This window comes from Podarcis vaucheri, assembly GCF_965113315.1.
Source record: "Podarcis vaucheri genome assembly, chromosome: 12".
NCBI classification, from domain to species: Eukaryota; Metazoa; Chordata; class Lepidosauria; order Squamata; family Lacertidae; genus Podarcis; species Podarcis vaucheri.
In genome coordinates this window covers 22148117-22174332 of record NC_138750.1, presented here as the reverse complement: position 1 = coordinate 22174332, position 26216 = coordinate 22148117, and the positions used below count along the sequence as shown (strand labels likewise).

The window sequence follows — 26216 nt, the reverse complement described above, 5'->3', positions numbered from 1 at the left end:
TGGTTTGTGCCAAACCTTGCCAATTTTATTTTAACCTCTTGTTTGCCTAGCCATTATTAGAGCCATCAAAAGGACTGGCCCAAGGCATTTTGGCACCTGAGGCAAATCACAAAATGGTGTTTCCCCCAGGGGAGAAGGAGTGAGTGAAAAATCTCCATTGGGAACAACGAGCGTGGGGGTGGGTGGGAATCTAATCAATCTTACCTAATGGTTTAAGTGGGGATCAAAGGCTGTCATGGAGGGGAAAGGGGCCCACTGTGAATCATGCCAGGTGGGTACAGAGCCCAGGAGGCAGCTGTGGAGGCAACATTGAGTGGGTGATGTATTCCTTGGAGGCCAGATTTGCTGCGCTGTAGATCCTGCCACCTGAGGTAGTCGCCTCACCTTGCCTCATGAGTGGGCTGGCCCTGCTGGTGACATTTTATGAATTTTTTTTTCCACATGGAAGAAGAAATAATTGTATGAATATTTAAATTAACACACACACACACACACACACATATATATATATATATATATATATATATACGCATTATTTTACATCAGCCATTCTGGTATTATTAAATATATAATAAATTAGTGATGACAAGAAGCACTAGAGGAATAAGAAATACATGCCTCTAGAATAGTTTTTCATAAACTCTCTGAATTTTAATAACCAAGGCAGACTAGTTCTGGGATAGGAGCAGAATCAATGAAACGGATTGAGAATTAATTACATTTGTTCAATGTTTCCATGGAATTTATCACTTATACACTGAAATTATTTTTGGAAACCTTCATCAGTTAATATGTTTTTTGTGTGCCCCCCCCCCCGATTCCTGATTTTTAATGAAAGTCAAGATCCTTGTGATGAAATATCAGTGGCATGAACCTAAGGGTTCAACACTTTTAATAAATGGTTGTGATAAAGGGTTTGCCACTGTAGCAAACTCAAATTGAAAATGATCTTAAAACTATGGTCAAAGAATTCATAGTATTTTGACTTTAAAAAGTTTAAAAAGAGGCTTTCTGTGTATTTTGTAGGTGGTATTTGACCATTTACATTTCTTTCACGTTTTGTGATCAGCATAAAAGGAAGCATGTGGAAGATCAGGGATAGGGAATCTGTATCTCTCCTAATATTTGTGAACAATGGTGGACAATGATCCCCTGACTGTTGGCCTGCCTCCACAGTTAGAGGCAATATGCTTCTGAATATCAGTTGCTGTAGCTTCTTGTCACTATTTACATCCAAGTAATGTCCACTAGCTTCTTGTGACGTTTGTATAGTCATATCCCACCCTTAATGGGAATAGTGATGGATAGCCTATCTGGAGGAAAAATTGCTGCTGGCCTTTAAAGCCCTAAACGGCCTCTGCCCAGTATACCTGAAGGAGCGTCTCCACCCCCATCGTTCAGCCTGGACACTGAGTTCCAGCTCCAAGGGCCTTCTGGCGGTTCCCTCTCTGCGAGAAGTGAGGTTACAGGGAACCAGGCAGAGGGCCTTCTCGGTAGTGGCACCCGCCCTGCGGAACACCCTCCCATCAGATGTCAAGGAAATAAACAACTAACTGACTTTTAGAAGACATCTGAAGGCAGCCCTGTTTAGGGAAGTTTTAAATGTTTGACCTTTTATTCTGTTTTTAATATCCTGCTGGAAGCTGCCCAGAGTGGCTGGGGAAACCCAGCCAGATGGGCAGGATATAAATATATTATTATTACTATCATCATCATCAACATCATCATCATCTCCTATTGTCACAGGTCCCTCAGTTCTGTCAGGATGTTGCATGGTTTGGCAACCCCAGATAGAAAAAGAAGAGGAGGAAGCAGAAAAACCAGAGGAGAAGACTTGAAGGTTGGCACACCAGGGATAGTGGCTTCAGGTGCACCAGCCCAGACCATTTACATGCACAGCAGCCTCATAAGGTAAGGGAGTCTCTTGAGTGAAGCTGCCCTGTCTTGTGTTTAAAAGCTTGGCGTGAGGGGAATGTCACTTGTTGGGACATCTTGGTTGATTCCATTCAGTTCTGCGTCTCTTGCCTTGCTCATATCTTTCTGGACCCTGTGTTTGCTGCTGATCGTGTATCACTGTTAGCTTGAAGAGAGATCTCTTATTCTCGAGTGAGTGCTACTGTAATGGTATTTTGGGATGGGAGTGTGGGGATACTTCCGCTTCTAAGGTTCAGTGTGCATGTCACTGAGAAACATTAAAGTGCTACAGACTTGTATTGCTGCATTATTATTTGTCTTGCTCCACAACCTACCTCATGCTTTGGGGGAATGGGAAAATGATAACAGAATTATATTGCTGCACAATTTTAATCCATGCTGTACTGGGTATATTTTGGATCTGTGCCTCTCATGCATGTCTTAGTAATAGGACCTAAGAGAAGCATTGCCACTCCTATTCTCTGATCATTTCATGAAGTGGATTATATAGGTTCAATCAGTAGCAGTGCCCTGTTATTGGGGATCAAGAGGTGGAGAATGTGACCTTCACATCCCCTTCAGCATAATATTTTCAGGCTATTTGGAATTGAAAACAAGGATAATTTGTGGGTAGTGACAACTATCAGTTGACAGAATAACACTGGGCTGCCCTGCCGCCCTTGGAAAGGTTTCCTAATGTGCACAATCTAAAACCATTTCAGCTTAATTCAGACACCATATATTTTGGTGAAGAGAAGTCTCCCTCGGGCATCTAAAGGGAAGATTTCAGACATGCAAAGCATGATGCGAAAGGGCAGCAGAGCCTCGGCATCTGGTTTCTTCTTCTTTTGGGGGAATGGCATTTCCTTCTGAGAAGTGAGAGCAAGTCTTTGAGAGATTCCGAATTGGAATCCCAACGCTCGCAAATGGGTGGGGGGAGGACTGACATCATCCACGTTTGCTTGCAAAGTAAGTAGCAAAAAGATTGCTGGTTTTAATAGGCCGTGTTCAAAAGTGCTGAGACTTATTACTGCCGTTATGATAGATATTTTCCTGCCATGACGGTTTTCATTGTTATCTCTCAAAGGCATTCATCTGTGATTTCAAATATCATTAAGGTTTCCATGGTAAATTAACTTCCAATTATATTTAGTCTGCTCACAGCAATAAAGGCTGGTAGTCACAGCATACATCGTGGAAGAGAGGATTGGTTGCAGGTTCCCTATCGGGGATTTATCACATGAGCTACATTTTGGGTAGTATTCTCTGTTCAGAGTAATGAGAGGTGCAAAAGGGTCATCTGATTGCATTTTGATGCCTCGGCAGTGTGCTGAGTTTAGAATGTCATCCCATCCCATGGTCTTCCAAGAGGCATGCAGTATACACATAAATAATCATTCTTCTCTTGGGAAATCACGACACATACACACACCCAATCACTTGTTTCAAGTAGCAGTTCTCAAATGGACAGGTGAAAGGGCGAAATGTAAATGTGGACATCTCAGTTTTATGACCTTGGGGAACTTGAGTTTTCTCTATCAGCACCATATTTGTATGAGACGGGTTTTGTTTTTCTTCTTCTTCAAAAAAGATGTACCGGTGATATTTGACTCCTAGTAAGTTAGCAAAATGGACATGGGTGGCGCTGAGGGTTAAACTAAAGAGCCTAGGACTTGCCGATCAGAAGGCTGGTGGTTCGAATCCCCGCGATGGGGTGAGCTCCCGTTGCTCAGTCCCTGCTCCTGCCAATCTAGCAGTTTGAAAGCACAAAGTACAAGTAGATAAATAGGTACCACTCCGGCGGGAAGGTAAACGGTGTTTCCGTGCGCTGCTCTGGTTCACCAGAAGTGGCTTAGTCATGCTGGCCACATGACCTGGAAGCTGTACGCCGGTTCCCTCGGTCAATAAAGCGAGATGAGCGCCGCAACCCCAGAGTCAGCCACAACTGGACCTAATGGTCAAGGGCCCCTTTATCTTTACCTATAAGTAAGCAAAAATGTGTAAGACAAGTACAAATACCTGGTGGAGATGTAAAGAGAAAGAAGGTACCTTTTATCATATGTGGTGGTCATGTAAGGTAATGCAAGCTTTTTGGGAAATGATATATAATGAATTGAAAAAAATATATGTTTAAAATAACTTTTGTAAAAACAACAACAACCAGAAGCGTTTTTATTAGGTATTTTAGGTACCGATATTCCAAAGGAGCAGAAAAGACTTTTTATGTATGCGACAACAGCTGCACGGATGCTACAGCCTCAAAGATGGAAAGAAGACAAAATCCACACCAGAGCGGAATAGCAAACTAAGCTGTTAGAATATGTCGAAGAAGCAAAAGTGACTGGAAAGCTCAGGAATCAAGAAAATAGTAACTTCAAGAAAGAATGGGGGAAATTTATAATTTATTTAGGAGACCGCTGTAAGCAGATGAAAACAATGGCAGGATTTAAACAACACTTGTAATGTGACTAACATGATGGACAATATGGAAAGATACAAAATATGGATTATGTAATAATATGCAGTTGAAAATGTTGACAATAGGACCCATGGAGGGGAAGGTGGGAAGTTGAGGGATTCAGAGAAATCTCTATGGTTAATGTGATAACTCTTTACTTGTAAAATCAAATAAAATTTATTTCAGAGAGACAGACAGACAGACAGACAGACAGACTGTTTTTGAGACCCAGAAACACTGTTTCTGGGCATTTGTTCCCTGTAAACCTTAACAGTATGGGTGTGGAACCCAGGGCCTTCCAGATAACAGACCATCCAAGTGTCCCTATTTCCCAGGGACAGTCTCAGATTTACAGGAGACAAATCTGATTTGATCCCAGAATGTCCCGCTTTCCCTTAGTACGTCTTCATTTTCACCAGAGAAATGTTGGAGGGTATGGAGTTATGTGACCCCTCTGAGGCAAAGAGATACAACCTTTTTAGAAGACATCTGAAGGCAGCCCTGTATAGGGAAGTTTTTACATGTTTTATTGTGTTTTTATATATGTTTTAAGCTGCCCAGAGTGCCTGGGGCAACCCAGTCAGATGGGCGGGTACAATGATGATGATGATGATGATGATGATGATGATGATGATTTATTGAATAGTGCATCCCTATTTCCATTAGAGAAATGTTGGGGGGATATGAGATAATGGACCCCAACTCCCATCATTCCTCACCATTGGACATGCTGTCTGGGACTGAGGAGAGCTGTAGTCCAACACCTGATGAGCTAAGGGTTTTCTGATCCCTGATTTATCACAGATTTTGAAGGAGTAGCATATCTATTAGAACTTCATTCTGCCTTTGGGAATGCAGACTCCTTTTAGAAATGCAGACCGTTTTTCAGCAAGCCATCCCATCGATGAGACATATTACTAACGAATAAAAAGCAGCTGAGCTCTTCGGGAGAGTGACTGATATAAGCATCAAGAGCAGGCCTGCATTTGGCAATAAAGGCCCCTTTCAAAATCCCCGATTATGTGTTCATTGACCTAAATCAAAATCTGGCTGGGCTGGATTAGTACCTTGAAGAACACCATACAAATTGTCACTCATCCTGGCAAAATCAGTCAAGTACACTGATAAATCAGAAAAAAGGACAACTCTCTTGTCGTTGGTTAAGACAGAAGAGTAAACGCGCTGCTGTTCCCTGTAAATTTAGAAACACCTGTCTATAACCCTGTTTATAAATTGTGTTCATGAGCAGCTTTCTACCAGCTACGCATGCTTTGTTTTCCGGTCTAATTTATGGCTTTGTTGCTCTGATATATCCGTACAATCATTTCCTTGCAAATAATCAGGGTGAGGTTGATTACTTTGTGATTTCACAAGCACATTTCAAGATGCATTTGATGTTGCATAGATAGGTAAATCCTGAAAGGTGGAAAAGTTATGGGCCTCACTATTTAGATTCTGGATTACTTGAGATGACATTAGGTGAGCTGCAAGCCGCAGCAGGGAAGAATACACGAATAAGCAAAAAGTGAACTGATTGCCAAGCAAAGGGCTAGTTTCTGAACGGATGTAGCAACTTTGGACAGAACAGTATGAATGTTTAACGATGGACCAGTTCCAAAATCTACTTTTTCCTTCATTACGTAATGTCACCCTGTGCTTACTGTGAGATCCAGAAGATAGGGGAACATGTTCAGGTATCTTACATTCCTCCATGTTCTCTGGCAAGCCTGATGGTTCATTTTAAAGTCTCCTGTGGCTGCTGTAGTTACAAAGTCCCACTGAGTTGATTAGACATGGATTGCATCCTAGTCTTTGTCATTCTGGACATAACTGCATAACTTTCTTCTAGGATAAACAGCTCTCTCCAGGGCCAGCCCTCCCCCACAAGGGGAACATCTTTTGACATCCCCTTTGTTCAGCCTTTGAAAAATCATTGTTTATATCTTATTTGTAGCCCATTTCATTACTGTGATGCACAATTTGTTTTCATTTATCATCATCATCATCATCATCATTACCTCGCCTGCATCAGAAGGTCCCAGTGCAGGTTACAGCATTATAAAATAAAAGATTAAAAACAGCTCAAAACAATTTACAACAAAACAACAACAACATATCATCATCACCATCATCATTATTAATGTCCCGCCCCATCTGGCTCCCAACAGAATATTAAAAACATGATAAAACATCAAACATTAACAACTTCCCTAAACAGGGCTGCCTTCAGATGTCTTCTAAAAGTCAGATAGTTGTTTATTTCCTTGACATCTGATGGGAGGGCGTTCCACAGGGCGGGCGCCATTACCGAGAAGGCCCTCTGCCTGGTTCCCTGTAACCTCACTTCTTGCAGGGAGGGAACTGCCAGAAGGCCCTTGGAGCTGGATCTCAGTGTCCAGGCTGAACGATGGGGGTGGAGACGCTCCTTCAGGTATACTGGGCAGAGGACGTTTAGGGCTTTAAAGGTCAGCAACAACACTTTGAATTGTGCTTGGAAATGTACTGGGAGCTAATGTAGGTCTTTCAGGACCGGTGTTACATTGCCTCAGAGGCCACTCCCTGTCACCAGTCTAGACACCAGTCTAGCTGTTGTATAACTTATGGACCTGGTTAAAAGTACTCACAATCTCTCTCACACACTACTTGACCACTGATGCATAATTTCCCCACAAAAAAGAAAAGTCAATACAGCACTGCTTGTGCTAGCCACTGTTTGCAAGCTTTACAAGTGAATAGAAGCACTGAGTTCTGCTCAAGACTGGGTTGGAGGGTGGGCTTCATCGCGTGTGCAAGACGTCACACCCATCGGGATGAGGCCACGAGGCCCAATGCCACCATGGGGAGGCCCCAAGAGGCCCAGCCCCACAAGATTGGGCAGGAGTATCATCCCTGTCCCCACATCCTTGGGCGGGGCTAAGATGTCCTCAGCCCCATAGAGTTAGTGCCTATGCAAGTAGAAATTAGTTGTTTGCACTATTTATTTCATCTGCTGATATTTGAGTAGATAGCCCATGACAGGAGCCTTTTCCCAAAGCATAGTGTCCCCCCGCCAAGCCCAGTAACGCAGGCTGTTCCCTAAATTAGCTGCTGATCACCGAAGAATTGATGCTTTTGAATTATGGTGCTGGAGGAGACTCTTGAGAGTCCCATGGACTGCAAGAAGATCAAACCTCTCCATTCTGAAGGAAATCAGCCCTGAGTGCTCACTGGAAGGACAGATCCTGAAGCTGAGGCTCCAATACTTTGGCCACCTCATGAGAAGAGAAGACTCCCTGGAAAAGAGCCTGATGTTGGGAAAGATGGAGGGCACAAGGAGAAGGGGGCAACAGAGGACGAGATGGTTGGACAGTTTTCTCGAAGCTACCACATGAGTCTGACCAAACTGCGGGAGGCAGTGGAAGACAGGAGTGCCTGGCGTGCTCTGGTCCATGGGGTCACAAAGAGTCGGACATGACTAAATGACTAAACAACAACAACAACAAAATCCAGCCCAAGTTATCTGTAATAACCACATGTAAGCACAGTACAGAATAAGTAAAATGTGACAAAGTAATTAGTAAAAAAAAAGCAAAACAAAAGCAGATTGTCTAGGTCTTCGCAGAGTAAATGATGTGATTACCGCCCCCTACTTTACGTTCATCTCTTGCCGTTTGCATCAATCAAGAGAGCATAATTAAATCTCTTTCTCTTTGTGCCACATACATGACTTCACTCTCGCATTGTATTCCATTTCCAGTAACCCAGACTACAGCATTCTGGTTCCATTCTCACTATGCTTAACATGCATCAGTGTTCTCTTTGCTTTTAAGCAAGCATTGAAAGGCTGCCCCTCTAACAACTAACTGTAAACCTGAGGACATGATTAATGGCAGTTTAGGTGTACTGGGTCATGCTGAGTGACATTGCATATACACTTTACAAATATAAACAGCAGGTGTTAGTCACACATTCTAGTAAAACATCATTTAGAGGCACTGTTTATATAGGAAACATTTTTTAAAAGCATTGCCATTTTGCACTGACCTTTAATTTGTCTAGGGAGGGGGAGGGAAAGCATTTCCTTGATTTTCATACATAATTATCTGTGGCATATTTTTCCAGATATCAAAAGCCGATAGATCTACTTAGGAATGAAAGAGGGGATGCAAGTGTCATCTCAGAGCAGAGTCCTGAATCTTATAGCTTCAAAGGAAGTTCAAAGGAAATAAAAAGAGATGGGGGAATCATTAAGCCATCAGTGCCACTGAGAATCTCCTCTGAGTTAACTTTCCTGCTCTATGCCACTGAGCTCCTTGGAGGAACGGCAGGATATAAATGTGATTAATAGCCAGACTAACTAAATAACTGGAGTACTGATCATGCCCAAAGACTTGTGGCAATTTTCTTGACAGACTTTTCCACAAGTCAAATTAAAAATATATTCGAGATATGCCTAGCTGAGAAAAAGCACTCTTAGGGTGCCTTCAGATTGTCAATATTTTTTAATTTTTGGGGGTGGTGGTGGTGAATGAATGATTGTTGGGAAGTTATGTAAATACCCTGCAAGCAAATCAGGATGGATGATCATTTTCGTATAACCTCCCTGTACAGAAATCAGAATGAAAGCACAATCCAAGACTGGGTATGCTCCCTGATGTTACTGAACTACAGTTTCCATCAGCCCCAGCAGGTACGGCCAATGGCTAGGAATGCTGGGAGTTGCAGTTCAAGAAATAACTGGAGGGCAAAAGGTTCCCTCGACCAGCTGTAGAGAAATCAGCAGGAATGCACACTAAAGACCCAACACTTTCTAACCACTGCATATGCTTTAATAATAATAATACATTTTATTTATACCCCACCCTGCCTGGCCAGAGCCGGGCTCAGGGCAGCTAACACCAGTAAAATTACAGTAAAAACATAATAGGAAAAACAACAACAATTTAAAATACAGGTTAAAATGCAAATTAAATTGCAGCCTCATTTTAAAAGTAGCTCATAGATCAAAACCATAAGGGGAGGGAAACATAAGGGTCAGACTGAGTCCAAACCAAAGGCCAGGCGGAACAGTTCTGTCTTGCATTCCACCAAGTCGGGGCCAGTACTGAAAAGGCCCTGGCCCTAGTTGAGACCTTAAGGTCCTTCATGGAGCATACCAAGAGAGGTAGGTACGTGGGTCCTAGGCAAACAAATGAATGAGTAAGTTTTTCTGGAGGAAAAAGGGGTAGCTCAGTTGGAAGAGCATGAGACTATTAATCTTAGGGTTGTGGGTTCAAGCCCCGTGTTGGGCAAAAGATTCCTGAATGGCAAATGATTGGACTAGATGATCCTTGCGGTCCCTTCCAACTCTACAGTTCTATGATTCTATGACACACAGACCTCAAGTTGGTTACTGATTTTTTAATATGATAAAACACCTAGACAATACTAATGAGTTGCCCAGTTTTTCCTCACCATGCTGTGCTCCTCAAAGCATTGCTGTTTGGTAACTGAGTTCTTGTTTAGGGCCACAGATGTAAAATCAAGACTTACAAAGACAAGATAGTAAAGGGCCTTCAGAATCTGATTTTGTTGCTGCATCCATCATGGCTGCATTTAAGCAACTGTGTCTTGGCTTGAATGCTTAAACGCAGCCAATGTTTCGAGGTTTGCCCCTTGAAACTGATTGCCAAGTAGGAATGTACCCAACACTTAGCTTTAGTTCCTGAAGCTTGACTCTGTAATGTAAAGGATTCTAACTGAGCTTTAATCTCATATTCTGCTCTATGACTCCTGATGTGTTGCATGTAAAGGGCAGAGAAGGACACTAGGCCTGCCAATTTCCCCTTTTTTGTTTTTGTTTATGTCCTCTTTTCAAAGGAAATGTGCAGCTGCAGGTGTTATACTTAAAGGCTTGGGCAGCAACCTGGAAACATCACTTAAAAACCTCCACTAATACATTTTGCACCCGTACATGAAAATTTGCATTTTTATAGCTCTTTTAATCTCATAACAGTTTGTTAAAACTGGGCAGGCATTTCTAAAGAAAGCTCCTGCCTACTCAGGTGGTTTCAAATGACTGTTGTAAAAAAAGGATAACAACTCCAATTCCATGTTCAAAATGGCTTGATGTTTGCTCATTTAGAAATGTTCCAGTTAGAGTTAAACTAAAAGGACATTTTAGCCTTTGATCTGGTTGAGAACATGCATGCTTTGGATTTGCATATGCAGCACAAGGGGTCTTTTATTTAACTGCTGTTACTCTGGAAAAAGCATTGATCCCAGAGAAAAAAGAATGACAAAGTGGTGTCCAGATGGTCTATCAATTGTGCTTCTCTGGAATATCCTATGGGGAAATATTCTATCATCTATCTATCTATCTATCTATCTATCTATCTATCTATGCTGCTCCTTGCACACAGAACATGTGAATTTTATTCACTATGAGGAGAGAGGCATGGACTGGCATAAAGGGGGGAACTGTCAACATCCCTTGTCCCCGAGTCCCTTGCCCAACTGCTCTTACTTTATGCCAGTTCTCCTTTCCTGAGTGAATGAGCAGCCACTGGAACAAGGAAAAGGAGCATCAGTTTCCACATATCTTGTCCTTTCCCCAAGGTGTGCTTTGGGCCTAAAAGCAAAGACAAAGAGAAAGCAGTGGTGTAGAGTGGGTTGATGGCACCCGGGGCTTCATGAAGGGAGGGAAACAGGTGGAGTACGCATGCACACTGAACTGCCCAACAGTGTCTGCGTTACCCAGGAGATCGCAGCCGCAGTTGCGTGTTGAGTCCCACAAAGCCACCCTCACCAAAAAAGACACACTTCACGCATAATTTTTGTTTAAGGTTTTTGGCATAATTTTGGCCACAACTTTATTCAATACAAAATATGTGAGTGGTTGCTTAGGCATTGGTTATGACTATCTGTCCATGCCCAGGGACAGTGCTGACTTCCGGATTCCAGCGGAAGCCAGCTTGGGAAACAAGTATTGGGTGAGAAAATATGAAGCTGGGTAACAGTCCCTCACTTCTCACCCTCATGTTCCTGTGGGGCTTACCCGGCCCAAGTCCGACTCCGGGGACAAGGACAAAAGGATGGTAAGCCCCTGGATTCCTTTACGGAATTCCCATTCCGCACCACCATTTGGAGGGGTAGGCACTTACCCCTCCTTCCACCAATTTTAACCAATGCCTAACCGCCAACCTTACAAGTTGTGACTATTTGCTACGCAGTAGGCGAAACCCAAATGGCACCAGCCAATCCGCCAAATGGTAAATTCCTACCAGGCCCCCGCACCAAGGCGGACGACCCCTAGACAGGCATAGCAAGGTCAAGCGAACCAGCAGAAACCCCCCCTTCATTAAAGGGAGGGTGGGCGGGTGATCCGTTGCAGAAGCCGAGAGGACGCTCTAGTGCTAGGCATCCTACATTTATAAGCTCGGCTCCCTCCTCCAAATTTTGCAACATCCAAAAATCCCCAGCAACTCAAATTAACCCCTTACTGGCTTGGATTCCCAAATCTACCCAGCAACGACAGGGTGGCTTATATTTTCCCAACCGCAACACGTGCTCTCATTTTTTAAAAGGAGAACACGATTTGCGTGTTGAGTCCCACAAAGCCACCCTCACCAAAAAAGACACACTTCACGCATAATTTTTGTTTAAGGTTTTTGGCATAATTTTGGCCACAACTTTATTCAATACAAAATATGTGAGTGGTTGCTTAGGCATTGGTTATGACTATCTGTCCATGCCCAGGGACAGTGCTGACTTCCGGATTCCAGCGGAAGCCAGCTTGGGAAACAAGTATTGGGTGAGAAAATATGAAGCTGGGTAACAGTCCCTCACTTCTCACCCTCATGTTCCTGTGGGGCTTACCCGGCCCAAGTCCGACTCCGGGGACAAGGACAAAAGGATGGTAAGCCCCTGGATTCCTTTACGGAATTCCCATTCCGCACCACCATTTGGAGGGGTAGGCACTTACCCCTCCTTCCACCAATTTTAACCAATGCCTAACCGCCATGGAGCCATAAGCTCCCCCGCCAAACCACTCACAATCCCAGCCAAGTCCTTAACTTAGCCACCACTGCACCCAGCCAGGCCTTGTTCCCTAAGGTCGAAAGGTGCACACCATCATCCCTAAAGAGAGATGCATCCTGAAAACGAATCTCCGGATGTGCAATCACATCACCTCCCAGCTCAAAAATCTTTTTGGAGACCGCGGCATTAATCCGCTTTCTGGCTCTTTCTGTGGCACTCGGGCAAAGACTGCCCCTCCAAACCCGTCGTTGCAAAAACTTAGACCAGAATATCTTTGCTGTCGGCACCATTGCTCTCAGCACCTCCAGGTCGCTCAAAATTGCAGCACGTAAGGATAAACAGTCCTTGGACACCATGTCGTTCTCACCCAGCTGAATCACAATGGCTGTGGGCGGCCGTTCCACACCCAACTGCCTCCTCATCAGTGGCAGGAACTCCGGCCATAACATTCCCCTTCTGGTCAGCCAAGAAACTTGTACGTGTGTAGGCAGACCGAGACCTGGTCCCAATCCAAACTGCCGAGCCTCAACGCCAGCCCAATGCACGATGCTGTGCCCCACCATCCAGATGCGGACAGCCGCTAAACCTGAGGTAGATAAACAAACATAAGAGATGTTAACGGACATAGACTCTAAAGGCGTCAGATTTCCAGCGGCCCAAGTTCTTTATTCTATTGGCTGACAGTCCCCAGTGCGCTGCTGTCGTGGCAGCTCCAATCCTAAAAGAATGGGGGGCGAAATCATGTGCAGAGCCACCACTAGCCTTAATGGCCTTTCGCATCACCATTGTAAACTGACGTCTGGACAAAGGCAAACCGTTCTCATGCCTCAATAGGGGACCGTCCCCTGGATTTCGGACGGCAAGGTACCTCCTAACATCCTTGACCGGGCAAGGTCCTGCCTCCCCTGTAGCCGGAAGCCTAATAAGGGCTCCCCTGCCTTTTTGGTCCGTTTTAGAATTCCTAATTGTAAGTCTCAGCTCCGTCAAAGATAGCTGTACGTCCTGGAGCAACAAACCCCTAGAACGGCCGTCCCTGTGAGCTTCCAGCACAAGCTCACCAACCCTTAGGGCTCCAAAAAAGGCAATAGAAAAAGCCGCAGAAAAAAGGCGAGCCTCATACCCTGACCAGCAAAGCTTCCTCAATTCCTTACGCATCTTACTTAATAGGTCAAAGGAGATCGGGTGCCTAGCGGCTGGTTGAGAAGGACAAATCCTACCCCACCCTTCAAGGGCCTTGCGCACCACAAACTTCGCGCAAGGATCCTTGTCGAATAGGGATTTACAGAAAAAGGCAATGGCGGCTGCCTGGATCCGTATGGTCTTAGCCGCACGTCCCAATTGGAACAGGTGCGCCAGATACCTTAGCACCTGTGATGAGGAAGGAGAAGCCCTCATCTCTTCCCCTGCCGACTGATATGTAAAGGCCAGAAAATCAGTCCACGCTTTGGTGTACGACCTGAGGGTAGAAGAGGAAACAGAAGCAGCTACTCCCTGAAAAACTAATTCCTGCCAAGGTTCCAGAGATGATCCGGGAAATATTCCGGACGTAACCGAGCCTCTGGAACCAGGAGTCTGAATCGCTCCATCTGAAAACGGGACAGAGCATCAGCAATTTCGTTAGACACTCCAGGAATGAAACGTGCAGAAAACACTATATTGTGGCGTAAGCAATGCAATACAAAAGCGCGCAAAAGGGCCGACACCCTAGGAGAGCGGGACGACAGCTTGGCCAGCACGTTCACCACCGCCAGGTTATCGGTCCAGAAGCAAACGCGTCGGTCCCTGAACTCATCGACCCACAAGTGTACTGCCACTGCAATAGGAAAGAACTCAAGAAAAGTTAGATCACGCGTAATGTCTTTCCCTTGCCAATCCAGTGGCCAACGCATGGCGCACCATCTGCCCTTCCAATATAGACCGAAGCCTTGGGAACCTGCGGCATCTGATTGCACCTGAAAGTCGTTATGCAAGTTCAACGTGTCTTGCCATAACGACACTCCATTGAATTCCTCCAAGAATTCAAGCCAAATGCTGAGATCAGCCCGCACTTCTCTAGATAAACGGACCCGATGATGTGGGGCCTTCAAACCCACGGTAAGCCGGGCCAGGCGGGAACAAAAAGGGCGTCCAGGGGCCACCACCCTGCACGCAAAGTTCAGGTGACCCAAAAGCGATTGGATCTGCCTAAGGGACACCTTCTCCAAAGGGATCATTTCCTCTATGACCGTCTTCAAAGCAACCAGCTTATCCATTGGCAAGCTGGATGTTTGGGACACCGTATCCAAGAGGATACCCAGGTAAGTAAGTTGGGTTGCCGGACCCTCTGTCTTGTCCGCTGCCAGCGGAACCCCGAGTTCCTGCGTAAGGTCAGCGAAGGCCTGGAGCAACAACGAACAATTGCCAGATTCAGAATCTGAGGCCAATAAAAAATCATCCAAATAATGAGTGACCCCGCCCAGCCCGGTTTTTTGCTTGATGGCCCACTCCAAAAAGGTACTGAATGATTCAAAAGCGGCACATGCTATCGAACAACCCATAGGCATGGCCTTGTCAAAATAATATTTCTCCTCGAACCGAAAACCTAGGAGCCAAAAATCGTCCGGGTGAATTGGCAACAATCGAAAAGCCGATTCAATATCGCATTTTGCCAATAAAGCAGCCCGTCCAAATTTTCTAATCATCTTAATTGCATAATCAAGGGAGGCATACTTTACTGAGCAAAGTTCCTGAGGAATCACGTCATTGACCGAGGAACCCCTAGGATGCGATAGATTATGAATTAAACGAAATTCACCAGGGGCCTTCTTTGGCACAATACCCAAAGGAGAGATGTGCAAATTATGAAAAGGCGGGGCACAGAATGGGCCCGCCATCCGATGCATGGACACCTCCTTTGCAATCTTTTTTCGGGCGATTTCGGGTAATTCACGGACTGACTTTTGATTAGGGGGATTCCGTGCCACGGGAGGCATGGCTACCGGAATCCGAAAACCCACAGAAAAACCCTCACTTAAGTAATTTGCGGCGTCCCTATTGGGGTAAGATTGCAGCCATCGTTTAAGAGCCGGCAATCGTACCGGGGTGTGGGCCAATGATGTCAACACACTATTTTGCTGCTCCTGAGGTTGAAGGGAGGGGGGGCTGATTTGGGAGGTTGCTGAGAACCTCCTCTGCCTCCACGAAAGGGCCGCCTACCGCTAAAGCAAGAGGAAGCAGGATGCGTTCCATTACATTTATCGCAATTATGTGAAAATCTACAGGCTGGACGCTGGCAAGAACCCTTATTAAAATCCCAGCATAACAAACGACGGCCAGATCTAAAAGCCGAAAACTTCGGCTTTTGTTGTTCCGGCACTTTCTTATCTATAAGTGGAGCTACATGAGTAGTCCACACATCTAGATCCTTTCGATCCCAGCGGGCTGAAGGGATCTTGGCAGCACGGCGTCTGAAATTCTCATCATATTTGATCGCCGCCTTCTCTCCGGCCTTGGAAAATGCGGAGCGCACAATGGATAGATATACGAACAGATGGAGAGACCTCCGTGGATAGGCTGCCACTACGACACCAGCGAAAACCTGAAAACAGTCGAGCCAATGCTCGAAAGACCTGACCACTGCAGAGGCCCCTGTACGCTTTTTGGGTGAAAAACTTTCTTTTTCCTGATCCTCAGAGGGTGGGAGCAATTTGAACATATCTACATAGCGGCCATTTAAAATTCTGGACCGCATTTTTGACGACAAATGCGATCCCGGTATGATGTCTCTAGCAGAGTTGGTTGATACTTTAATGTCGGGAACCAACACACCATCTTTACAATCTAAGACCGCACCATATTGTGCCCTATGAGTGTTGGATCTTCGATCCCAAGCCCACCTTGGAAGCCCGGAAACCGATTCACCAAAACCCCAGTAAAGCTGCATATTAGTACCCTCATCATCGGAGCTAGACGAAGACGTACCGGAATGAGAGGAAGAAGTGTCGTCTCTCTTCCTCTTGGCGCGCTTCCGAGATGACTTCTTTTGGCGACGTTTTCCTCCCAAAGACTTCCTGGCAGGCACTGGGAGACTGTCTTCAACAGACGACTCAGATTCGGGCTCCAGTTGAGATGGAACTGAAACAGACTGCACAGAGACAGCACGTGAGGTGCCAGAACCCGAGGCCGCCGCAGCCGGATGGCGAGCTGACCCACGCCTGCGAGTCGACTCTGCCACAGGGGCACTTATTCCTGAGGCCCTCCTAGAGGAGCGACCTGACCTCCGAGGCTGACCCCGGTCTGCAGGTAGGACAGGGGACTGGGATAACTGGGGGTTCGTAAGCAAACCGCCAGATGATGACCCTTCTGCCCCATCTTCACTAGAAGAGGGTGAAGCCGGAGACGATGCCAACGCAGCAGGAAACTGGCTTCCAGACGTGGACGGCTGGGTGGAGCAACGCTGCAGGAAACCATCCATTTCAGCTGCAAAGTGAGAAAGTGCTGCGGGGTCGCCAGCCATGCTCGCCACCAAAGACTGTACCCGCCCTACTGGTTGGCCTGCAGAAGGTGAGCGGAGCACCTGGGATGGGCCTCTAATCGGTCGTTTAGCAGCGGTGGCAGGGCTGGAACGACTGACGACCTTCTTCGGACCCATACCTGCTAGCCGGAGATAAGTCAAAACCAATTAAATTTCGCAAATCACTACTACCAATACTAATTTATCAAGCTTCCCAAGCTAGTCCTAAGGTCGTATCCTCTATACCAACCAAGCCTTTATTTTATTCTTAATTATTATTATTTTATTATTATTATTATTTTTTAATTTATTTATTTAATTATTTATTAATGTATTAATTTATTAATTTATTAATTTGTTTATTATATCTAAGTTGTGTATATTAATTTTAGATTATCTTATCTACTTGTTTTAAATAAACTATATAATAAACAATGCAGTCTATTGACTGATCAAATCAACAATAATTTAAAACAAGCAGCAGTCTAAATTGAGGGTGCAGTAGCTGATTTTGGTCAGCAGGGGTCGGACCAGGCCAATCCACTCAGCAGAGTGGATGCCAATACTAGGCCGAAATACTGGGGGGGAGCTCTGTCGCCGAGGCGCAGCGACAGGCCTCGGCCACTAGAGGGCCACCTGCAGCCCAGGAAGGCGGCAAACGGCCTGCAAGCTACACGGGCGACCAAAATGGCGGGCGGAAACACACCAGCAAATTCTTTTTTTTTTTTACCGTCGTCGAGGCGGCAGCCGCGCAGGCAAATTCCCGGCACCCCTGCCGGCCCGCGCGCGCTGTCGCCGGCCCGTTCCCGCCGCCGCCAGGCAGGCAGGCCGCGCAGCCACCAAGGCGGGCCCGCCGGAGCCCGGGCGGCAGGCGCCACGCAACGGCCTCGCGCCTCCGCCGACCAGGCCCCGCCACCGCCAAGGGAAAGGACCGGAGGCCCCCGCCGGGGGAGACCGCACCCGCCCGGGGAACCGGTAAGAGCCGCCGCTATCCCGCGGGGGAGGATCCCCCCACGCGGGCGCCCCGCGGCCCCGGCGCCGCCGATACTACCTAAGGGGGGGGCGGGAAGGCCAACGCGACCAGGACAAAGGGACTAGGCCCCACCTGAAGCGGCAATGGGGCCCCCGGCCCGACCGCGCGACGCAGGCCCCCGAACCCGCGCCCGCCTCTGGGGGGGGGACGGGTCTCAACGGCCGCGGCAATCAGGCCGAGGGAAGCGCAGCCGCACCGGCTCCCCACGAGGGAAGCGGCCTGGGACAAGGATGGGCCGGGGAAGCTAGGCCTCCCCGGGCTGGGGGGGGTCCCCACCCTCAGCCAAGCTCTCTCTATATATTATCTATATATTTTTATTTAAAATTAAAACGATAACTAAAACAGTTTAAGGAATCAATAGAAATAAGGGGGAACGAGAGAAAGAAAAAGGTGGATTGAGGGTAAGGTAGAGGAGGGTAAAGGGAGGAGGCTTAGAAGAGGGAAAAAATTGAGGTTAAATCTCAGTAATATCTGAAATACAACCGTCTCCCGACTTGAACTGCTCCGTGATCCGTTGCAGAAGCCGAGAGGACGCTCTAGTGCTAGGCATCCTACATTTATAAGCTCGGCTCCCTCCTCCAAATTTTGCAACATCCAAAAATCCCCAGCAACTCAAATTAACCCCTTACTGGCTTGGATTCCCAAATCTACCCAGCAACGACAGGGTGGCTTATATTTTCCCAACCGCAACACGTGCTCTCATTTTTTAAAAGGAGAACACGATTTATAAGAAAAGAAGAGTTGTTCTGTTGTCTGGAGAGGGCACTTCCTGGTTCGCATGGAGAAGTTGTTCTTAATGGAGACCAGCAATGGAAGCATGCAGCTGTATTGAGGCAGCACCAGGTGCTGAAATTTTGCGCCCCTAACAATTTTGTGCCCAGGGCAACCGCCGCAGTATCCCCCCCCCCACGCCTCTGGGAGAAAGAAAGATAACAGTGTAGTTGAGGACTACTCATCTGCCAAACTTGGAGCTGGCCCTGAAGATAAGCAATAATTGCCCTTCAGTTTAGTTTAACAAAGGGGATGTGGGTGGCGCTGTGGTCTAAACCACAGCGCCCAGGGCTTGCTGATCGGAAGGTTGGCGGTTCGAATCCCTGCAATGGGGTGAGCTCCCGTTGTTCGGTCCCAGCTCCTGCCCACCTAGCAGTTCGAAAGCACGTCAAAGTGCAAGTAGATAAATAGGTGCCACTCTGGCGGGAAGGTAAACGGCATTTCCATACGCTGCTATGGTTTGCCAGAAGTGGCTTAGTCATGCTGGCCACATCACCCGGACACTGTCTGCAGACAAACACCCGCTCCCTTGGCCTATAGAGCGAGATGAGCATGCAACCCAAGTCGTCCGCGACTGGACCTAACAGTCAGGGGTACCTTTACCTTAGTTTAGCAAAATAGAAGCAGAGTGTCAGACCTGACTCATACAGATATGGGGAAAAGATGCTTAAGACTTCCCTTCCACCCCCCTTTTTATCCAGTACTGCCCCACCTCCCCAAGCAGCTTTTGCTCTGTTGGACCATAAAATATAGATTGAACAGACCTACTCCTAGCCATTGTTCTATTGCAGCCTTCCTCAACTTGATGGCCGCCAGATATTTTGGACTACAACACCCATCATCCCTGACCACTTGTCTATGCGATTCCTGGGGATGATCGAATCAGGGTCTCAAGCATGTGGAAGGGGAAGAGGTTGCAGAAGGCTGTATTGCAGCACAAAATCTCAAAGGTGCAGACCTGACTCAGCCATAGTCTACCTGGTGGCTTTTAAGCTGAAGTTCGTAACAGTATATGTGAGCCAGAAATTTCTAGAGGCTTTGCTGCTGCGTTATCAAGAACTTGACTGCAGGCTCCTAGGAAAATGTAATTCACCTATATCAGAACGAACGACAGGCGTGAATAATAACAAGGTGGTATGTGTGCTTTCCATTCTACTCTAGCAATTAGCTTAGCTTCGCTTGCTAATATACAAGTAAGCTTGGCCATGAGTGTGACCCTTTGGGGAATCCTGCCACTGCTGATAGTGGAATCAAGCACTCTCTCTGCACATGGAATAAGTTATTTTCAGCAGCTATTTTAACGAGTAATTTCCCCCAAAGAAGAGCCATCTGCTTGAAATGCGTTGGGAACTTTGGAACTGCAGCAAATCTTTCCTCATCAAAACATCTCTTGCTACTTATCATGGTAACATGTTGAGCCTTTGCTGTTGGGTTCATGTAGCATTGAAAGCTATTTAAATTGGGGTGGAAATCTGTTATGTGGGCACAGCTTGGAGGTGGATTCCTCTGGGCCTGAGGGTGCGAGTACAGAGTGGATAAACAATGTGGAGCCAGAGGTGGAGTTTAGCATTTTTCAGTTCTGCTGGAGACAGGGTGGCCACTTGAATCTCACCATGGAGAAAACAGGATATAGACTTACATAAGACGATACAGTGGTACCTCAGGTTAAGTACTTAATTCATTCCAAAGGTCCGTACTTAACCTGAAACTGTACTTAACCTGAAGACCACTTTAGCTAATGGGGCTTCCGGCTGCTGCCGTGCCGTCGGAACACGATTTCTGTTCTCATCCTGAAACAAAGTTCTTAACCTGAAGCACTATTTCTGGGTTAGTGGAGTCTGTAACCTGAAGCATATGTAACCTGAGGTACCACTGTAGTTCAGTTGGTAGAGCATGAGAAGCTTAATCTCAGGGTTGTGGGTTTGAGCCCTGCATTGGGCAAAAGATTCCTGCATCACATGGTGTTGGACTAACTGACCTTTCCAACTCTGCAATTCTATGATAAGATAATTTAGATGCATGGATAAAGATGCTGATTTAGCAATAATTGGTGCAATTTAAACAGAAATACATTTCACCACGGGGGAGGGGGAAACTCTGACCAGGCGACCCATGTGGCTTCTCAGCCTGCTGTTGATAGGTAACTTCAGGGCCTCTACTCTCCCTGCTTTTGGTTATTTATTATTAAGCAAGACTTCAAGATAAGGATCTGACAGTGCAGGATTTCGTCATGCTGACAGCCCTTCAGATATGCAGCCTGTGTGTTGTAATGCCATGAGTGTTGGATTAGGGCCTGAGAGACCAGGATTTCAACCCCCATTTAGCCATGAAGATCACTAGTGACCTTGAGCCAGTGTCTGTTTCTCAGCCTAACCTACCTTGCAGGGGCTGGTGAGGATCAATTAAGGAAAATGAGAACCATGTACACCACCATAGGTTCCTAGAAGGAAAGGCGGAAAATGAAGAATAGTACATATTGTCACTATCATTATTGCAGTTGACACTGAAGTGTAAGTGGGTTCCCACGAGGCAAGACACAGTGATAACAGCAAGAACCTTTATTGAACTAACAGAACTGGACAACAGGGGCAAAGCAACTGCTTATATACATTTCTGATGGCCTGGGCCACTCCCACTCCCAATGTGATTGGCTGTCGAAACTTCCAAGCTGCGAATCATAACTCAGAGTTTAAGGGCCAATGGCAGAGGCCCAAATCCTGAAATGTTCTGTGATTGGATGTTGTTGTTGTTGTTGTTTAGTCGTGTCGTGACCCCATGGACCAGAGCACACCAGGCACTCCTGTCTTATCACATCAGAACACAGGGGCTCAGAATCCTTAGTCCAGACTCAAGCTCAGGCAAACACAGATCACTGAATACATAACAGTCACAATCATCAAATGTTGGTGAGTCCAGTGGCATAATGGCCCCTCAAACATTATATGATTCTTGGTAGTAATCAGGACTAGCCCACCCATGAGACAAGGTGAGGCAATTCCCTCAGGTGACAGAATTCATTGGAGAAGCAGATCCCAATGTCAACCCCCCCCTTGTTCCTATTGTTCCCCCTTGTTCCTTACTCATTGAGAGGCGTCATTTTGGGGTTCACCTCAGGTGCCAAAATGTCTTGGGCTGGGCCTGGTATTAATGATCTACAAAATCCATCTGCCTGGGGGAGAACTGTGGAGGTTTTTTTAAGAGGAGGAGGAGGAGGAGGAGGAGGAGGAGGAGGAGGAGGAGGAAGAAGAAGAAGAAGAAGAAGAAGAAGAAGAAGAAGAAGAAGAAGAAAGCCCTTTGATTTAAAAAGTAGCATGCTTCTTCAACAGTAAGAGCAGGTTTAGCAGAATCTTGAAAGCAGCATTTGCTTGTATTTACAGTTGTGCATGCAAAGCTTTCCAAGTTCAAAACTGTGGTCTATGATACTTCTGCGTGTTAATGTAGTATCATTGCACATGTTGTCAGGTACTGAGCCCTGGAATGGTACACAAAATCACAGAACTGCTGAGTTGGAAGGAGACCCCAAGGGTCATCGAGTCGAAACTAAGCCCCGAATCCTAGATAGTTAAGCGGTAAGAAAAAGCTTTGCTGTATTAAATTAGATTGAAGGAGGGGGTGGCAGCTATAAAAATAGATTTTATTAAATTATTAGTATCATTATTTGGGATGTAGTCAGTGTAAATACTTTAATCATATTCAAACGCTGAAGTATCTCTTATCTGATTAAATTTTTATGAACGTATTAAAAAAGTAAAGGTGGCATATTAAGATAACTCCACATGGCTTCCCTAAGGAGTGAGGAATGGAGGATCAAAAGCCTGATTAGTGCCTAATGAGGAACCTTCCTTTCTCACATAAAATTAGACTGATTCTAAAGTGTCATACTCAAATTATGCAGCAGCTTCAACAAGACTGCCACAGTGCTGGAGAGCCAGAATATGAAGTAACCTAATGTAAATTAAAATGTGTGTAAGGGTCTGAGGCAATTTTTCTGAAGTTACAGAACTCTTGCAGTGATAGTCCCCACCCCACCCCAGGTTTTTTTTGTTGTTGTTTTTAAAAAGCTTTATTTTTCAGTATTGGAAAATGCTTTTAACAAACAGTCCCCAAATACCCACAAGGAACAGTGTTGATTTTGGGAGGTATGACATTTTCCCAATTTGGATACGGGGGGGGGGGGGTGTCTTGCCAAATGCAAGGTGGTTCTTTTAAAATTAGATTCAGAGGCAACACAAGACAGAAGTGAGTGAGAAGATTGAATATTTTATTCTAAACAGCAAGCAATATATACTATTACCAAGCAAACACTTCTTTCTGCCACTTGGAAGCCCTCAAGAAGAGGCGAAGTGATTCCCCAGGTAGCCACCTCAGTCATCAAAGAGCTGAACAAGAGATAGAGAGGGGGAAGCAAACAGAGGAACAATGGCGTAGCGTGGGGGGTGCCAGGGGTGCCGGCCGCACCGGGCGCAACATCGGGGGGGGGGCGCGCTCGCTGCCTCCGGAGTCGCCGAAGAGCCTCGGGCACAGGCTGTAGCGGAGCCGCATGTCTCGCGGAACCAGCGAGCTGTGTGCGCGTCCGGGCTGAAGGCGCCCGGCAGGCAGCGGCTCTCAGCGCTCGCCGCGGAGGACGCGCCAGGCAGCCCCTCCTCACAGCCCCGCCTCCGCCGGTGCTGCTGCAGCTGCTGGGCCGTTGCATTTTCCTCGCCTCTCTGCCCCCCTCCTCCTCCGGGCAAGCGGCGTCGTTTGGGCGGCAGCGCCAGCGGCAACTTGCAGGTTAGGGGTTAGGGGGGGCGCAAATTACTTGCCTTGCCCCGGGTGCTGACAACTCACGCTACGCCGCTGCAGAGGAAGGAAGGGTAATCAGGTTACATCACTAACTCCTTGAAATACAAATATTTTCTGTCCATACAGGGGGAAATGTTACAGTGTAATGTCCTCATCTGCACGACATGGTTCGCTGAACTATGGTTTATTTGATCCGCAAGAATGTATGGGCTTGTTGAGAGTTACCTCACAGCCACTTTGCTCTCTCGTCTTTTTTTACTTCCATGCTATGCTGAGCTAATCCACAATTTGTTTTAGTGTATGATCTAAACCCTAGTTTATGGTTAAACTTTTGCCTCACTAGCCATGTGTTGTAGGCAAGGATCTGGTAAGTCGTAAGTTGGCTTACCCGGTTGTACAAACAAGGCCCAATATGTACACTGAAGTGATTTACACATTTACACCTAGTCCATCATTGCCTTTCCCACACTGACCAAGCAAATGGCTCTGGGAAGCCCACAAGCAACACTTGAAGGTAATATTCTGTTTGTGCTGTTGTGTGTACAACACGATATGGCTCTTCTTCACCTAAGAACCATTCCATCAGGCTGCAGCAGAGAGAGGGTCAAATATCAATACAGTCATACCTCATGTTACGTTTGCTTCAGGTAGAGCGGTTTCAGGTTGCGTCCCGTGGCGACCCGCAAGTACCCGAAAGGGTTACTTCCAGGTTTCACCGCTAGCGCATGTGCAATCGCACAAAATGACATCACGCGCATGCGCAGAAGCGGCAAATCGTGACCCGTGCACGTGCAGATGCGCAGATGCAGGTTGTGTTCCTTTCAGGTTGCGAACGGGCCTCCAGAACGGATCCTGGTCGCAACCAGAGTTACCGCTGTACATGCCTAAGCTATGAAAAATCACAGATGCATTTCACTCAGCTTTTGCTTTAACATGCAATTGCAAATACATATTTTTAAAGCATGGCGTAGGGTGCTAAATCGGGGCCCGGGGTCCTTAGTCTCTTGTCTTTTGAACAACATTTACTTCCTGAGGATGAAAAGAATCTGTCCTCTTCCTGCTCCCCATTCCTACAAGGAAACTTCGTAATTATTTTCAGCTGAGGTGCTAGAAGAAGCTACTGAATCAGTAATCAGGTCTGTGTTTGATTTTCATGAACATTCCTCTGCCTGCCTTTACCTAAGGCTTCCTTTGGCCTTCATCCAAATCTCAGGCACATCAAGACTGCAGACTGAAACTGATTCAGCAGGCATTCCCTCTCCTTTTCTAACAATCCTGAAAACTTGTACTTTTGTGAGAAAGGTCAGGGATCTTCACCAGTTAATTCTCATGAGCCACCTGCTATTGGCATAAAACCTAGATGTTGCGCTATTGCCTAGATTCTAGGTCTCTCTGCTGGCATTAATTTCTTTGTCAGAATTTTTTTTTAAAGTGAATTTGCTATAGCTTTTCTTTTTCAAAAACCAATGCTGGTGTCCCTGTTTTTTAAGAAATTTGAGGAGCAGGCAGGCAATGCTCTGGCCAGTTCTTATGTTAGAAGTCAGCCTGCCCCTGCCTTTTGATAAGTTTCTGGAAGTGACAGTCTTGACACGAGCCAGTGAGATTGTGATGCTGCCTACACTATACATTTAAAGCTGTTTCATACCATTTGACACAGTCATGGCTTCCCTCAAAGAATCACGAGGGCTTTGTTAAGGATGGTGAAAGTTGTTGGTATGCCCCTATTCCCCTCCCAGACTACAGTTCTTTAACACTGAGAAGGGATAAACATATATTTTGTCTTTCTGACTTTGGGCCTTCCACATAGCAGGTTGGCATTCAACTAAACATACAGAAGAAAACTCCCTCAGAACTATACAACCAATCAGAACACACACTAATTCAGTGAACACCATGCAACTCTGTCTGGTTGCTAAGCAACACCTCAACGCCATTTGTTAGCTGACTTCCTGATAACAAGATTAACCTTTAAGTTATCCATGGAATGATCTCTGCTGTTGCACTTCTAACACATTGGAAGCATTGTGAATTGGAGGTTAGCTTGACCTGTGCCATTGTGGTTATTTACAGGCTATATATGCTCAAGTTTACTATCTTTTATCAGCACAAATGCTAGGATTTGGGGCTAAACATGCACAGACTTCCTTACCCGCCCAGGGTAAAGAAGTCATATAAACAAGCTTGCAGAGAAAGCATGGGGATAATGCTTTGTTACTTTAAATAAAAAAATTCCTTCCAGTAGCACCTTAAAGACCAACTAAGTTAGTTCTTGGTATGAGCTTTCGTGTGCATGCACACTTCTTCAGATACCTTGTTACTTTGTATCCTTCAGATACTTTGTTACTTTGTAAAGGAAATCCTCATTTCCCTAGAGATGGTCAAGTGAGCTGTGGAAGATAGTGTTGCGCATTTTCCTTCTAAAGAAGTTCACTAGTTCCTAGGTAGCTTAGGGTGAAATGGCATATTCTAATTCAAGATGGCTGACCTGACAGCATGACCCATGGCAAAATCATTGGGAACAAGTCCCACTGAACTCAGCATAGCTTTCGTCTGAGTAAGGTTGACCTGAAAAACAATTTTACACAGTAATAAAGTGACTTTCCATATTGCACAATTAAATCAGCCATTAGCCTTGCTTAAGGCGTAGTTGAAAATCTGTGTGGTGCACCTTGCTGCCATATTCAGTGTTAATGGGGAGAGGCAGGAAATTGTTGATAAGCAAGTATTTGCCACAAGTGCTTTCTTTTGTCTCCCATCCTGTTGGTGTC

At 46.0% G+C, this 26216-nt stretch overlaps 1 long non-coding RNA gene across 1 annotated transcript in view; it reads left to right on the top strand.

Moving 5' to 3' along the window:
* The window catches only part of LOC309515617, a 96633-nt gene that overhangs the window by 25985 nt on the left and 44432 nt on the right, over positions 1–26216 (top strand). The window contains exon 2 of the long non-coding RNA XR_014212577.1: positions 1747–1911. This is a non-coding gene — a long non-coding RNA (uncharacterized lncRNA). The remainder of the gene's footprint in view (positions 1–1746; positions 1912–26216) is intronic.